Here is a 3,309-nt window from a genome sequence, read left to right as displayed (position 1 = left end):
GAATTCTATATTGTTGAATAAACGTTTTAAAAGAAGGATACGAGGAGCATTCAGTGAGGAGGGAGCCCTGTGGGGCAGGACCAGCTGTGCAGAAGGATGCCTGCAGCAAAAGCCTTTCCCTGTGGACTGCCGGGGTGGGCTCAGCAAGGAGAGCATGAGGAGGTGGTAGTACAGTCTGTGAGAGCAGAAGGGGCCACTTGACGCCTTTAGGAGATTCCTTCTTAGCCCCCCACACTCTTCTGTAGGTGCCTGTCTGGATGGCAGCCTGGGTTCTGATGCTGGTACCCACTGCTTCCAACCCATGGGGTTAGTTCGTGGCTGTCTCAGCACACCAGGAGCTCCCTTCTCTTCCTCTGTCCTGGGCTGAGACTCTGCTCTTCCTCCCCCTCAGCGCTGCCACTGCAGGCAGCCTTCACTTCTGAGCCAGTGTTGGGGGCTGTTAACTTGAACTCTGAACCTGAAACTCCTGTCTAACCCTTCTGACCAGACTATATGTTGGTCATTTCTCTTGCCTTTCCCCGCTCCTTCACTCCCCATGTGTTTTTTGCTCTATGCCCCAGTAACTGAAGGTGCCCAGACCAAAGAGACCTCTAAAACAGGGCTCTGTGTGAAGGTCAGACACAGGGTCCCAGGAGCAGAGTTTGGGTAAGGCGAGCCGTAGGTCCTGCTGGCCCAGGCCCACACCGTGCTGCTCTGCGCTGTCCCTGAGCAGCAGCTGAGGTGGGAATACAGGAGCTGGGCTGTGCATGGAGCCCGTGAGTAGCTGTGGAAATTTGCCACCATTCTTCTCGTTGTATCACGTTTGGACACGTGCTGGCATGGAGTCAGACATGGATGTGTACTTCATGGTCTGCGGTAGGTAACCGTGGTGTAAACAGTACAGGTAAGTTCAAGCCAGATCCTCGATCCCTTGCCGAGTCAGTTCCTGATGACAGCCCTCAAACACAAGGTAGTGAGGGGCTGTGCTGATCTACATAATTAACTTAATTTACTTTTACAGAATCACAGAATAGTTAAGGTTGAAAGGGACCTCTGGAGGCCATCGGGTCCAACCCTTCTGTTTGAGCAGGGTACCCAGGCCATCTCCAGACAGTTTTTGAAGATCTCCAAGGAGGGAGACTCAACAACCTCTCTGGGCAACCTGTGCCAGTGCTCCATCACCTGCACAGCACAGAAGTGCCTCCTGACGTTCAGAAAGAACCTCTCGTGTTCCAGTTTGTTCCCATTGCCTCTGTGTCCTGGCATTGGGCACCACTGAAAAGTGCCTGGCTCCATCTCTGCTGCACTCTCCCTTCGCAGATTCTGACGAGGTTACCCACTAGGTGACCAAGGGAAGCCAGGAGATGTGACTTTTTCATTTTTAGCAAAGCTTTTGAAGCTGTCTCTTACAGTATCCTTCTAGACAAAACGTCCCTGAAAAAAAAAGTGTCCCTGCAGGAACAGCCCATTGCAGTGTCTGACTGAGGTCTGCATGTGTTAGGGGGAAGAATCACCACAAGCTCCCCCTGAGCCATGGTCCCTGCAGCATGGTGGTCCTCCTGAGTGGTGCTGTGTGGAGCCAGGAGCTGGCCTTGCTGATCGTGGTGGGTCCCTTCCAACTCAGGATGCTCTATGATTCTATATGAGTGCTATTGTCACCTCATCCATCCCTCTCCTGACGCTGCTGGGCCTTGCTTCCCATCCCCACTTGCTGCCTGCCTGCTGTTAGAGAGCAGTTGGTCTCTAAAGGATGCTCTTGGTGACTAGCGTTTTCCTTTTTTCTTTTATTCTTGTTGTTTGTCAAAAATAAACTCTTCTTTGCTGGCTTATTTTTTGTCCGGTTTCTCCAGAGTCAGGTTTTTTTCCTTCTTGCACCTTGCAATGCCACCGTGACTTTCTCTGACAAAGAGCTCCAGCCCACTGCCTTCCACACACACTGCCTCTCCACTCCCCATTTCTTTTCTGATCCCTTGCTTATCAGCAGCCAAGCTTCCTCTGTTTCCTCCTACAGCACTCATATTTCAGCCAGCATGAGGCCCAAAGCCTTCAACAGCCTTCATCCAGGTTTCTTCAGCATCCAAAGCTGAAGGAACCCTCCTGTATGCTGTGGCTGTCCATTTCCTTCCTAATTCCCTTTTTGGTTTCCTCATTACAGCAGCCCAGTCCCACTCCCAGAGGAAAATCCAAGCTGGGGGAGATGGCTGGAGTCATCTGGACAGATTCCAGGGTCCCGCACTCCTTGCAGAAGTCATTGCTTTTCCAGAGCATGTGCCCCAAGACAAGCACAGGCTTGCTGATACTGGAGAGAGCTGCTATGTTTGGCTCCAGTAACTGCATCCAGCCATGTGAAACTTCAGAGGAGAAACATTTCAGGAGTTTCCTGAAGATCCTATTCCTCTGAAGGCATCAGATTGCTGGGAACTCTGAAGGGCAGGAAATGCTTTAGTGGACAGCTATTTTTGGAGCTACTCACTTCTTGGACCAGATTGTTCTCTTAAAAGGGGCCTTTTCCTCTGGGTGCTCCCCAAAATCCAGTTCCTCTGCACCCTGGGAATGAGGAATGGGGCAGGAAGGAATGGCAGCACCTTGCTAGTGATCCTCCAGGTGGCTAACATCAGCGTGCAAGTCTCATCAAAATACATCTCCCAGAGACCTCTTTCTGAGTGCCAGCCTTGGCTGTTAATGCATGCTGACTTCCCATGGTATTAATGTGCCATCTTTGTTTCTGCCCTCTCCTTCAGCCTGTGCATGCCCTAAGGAAGGAGGAGAGACGACAGGTATTATTTTTCTTTAGAATTCACCTAGAAACAGAGACAATTTGAAACTGCAACATATTCCATGCACATCCCTTGCAGCAAAACACGGCATTAAAATGGTAAGTGGAGAGCGTGTGAATGAGCAGGCTGTTCAGGAATGACAGCTGGATATTTGTCCCAGTTGTCTCTTCCTATCTAATTAAGGGAACAAGTTATTTAATCATGCAGTATACAGTGTACTCCAAACCATTGGCAATGTATAGTTGATAATTTCTAAATCATGCCTTGCTTTTATGTGCTCTGCTTGCTTGTGTAAGGATTAGCAGCCTGATAGTGTGGAATTGTAAACGAAGGAGAAAGCACTGCTATCCCAGGTGCTACACGGGACTGTACATTTGGCACAGCCGGAGCATTTGTGGCCCAAGGGAGAGACAAGCACAACTGGCAAAGGATGTGATCTCCAGTGGGATTTGGAGGAGGTATTTCTTAGCAACAACAGCTATCCATGGCCCTGGAGTTAAACAGCACAGCTATCAAACTGATGCAGGATGATAAATGTTATGCTATTTAGTGT

This window comes from Netta rufina, assembly GCF_964035555.1.
Source record: "Netta rufina genome assembly, chromosome: 13".
Lineage (NCBI taxonomy): Eukaryota > Metazoa > Chordata > Aves > Anseriformes > Anatidae > Netta > Netta rufina.
The sequence above is the reverse complement of the archived record's forward strand: the minus strand, read 5'-3'. Positions refer to the sequence as shown.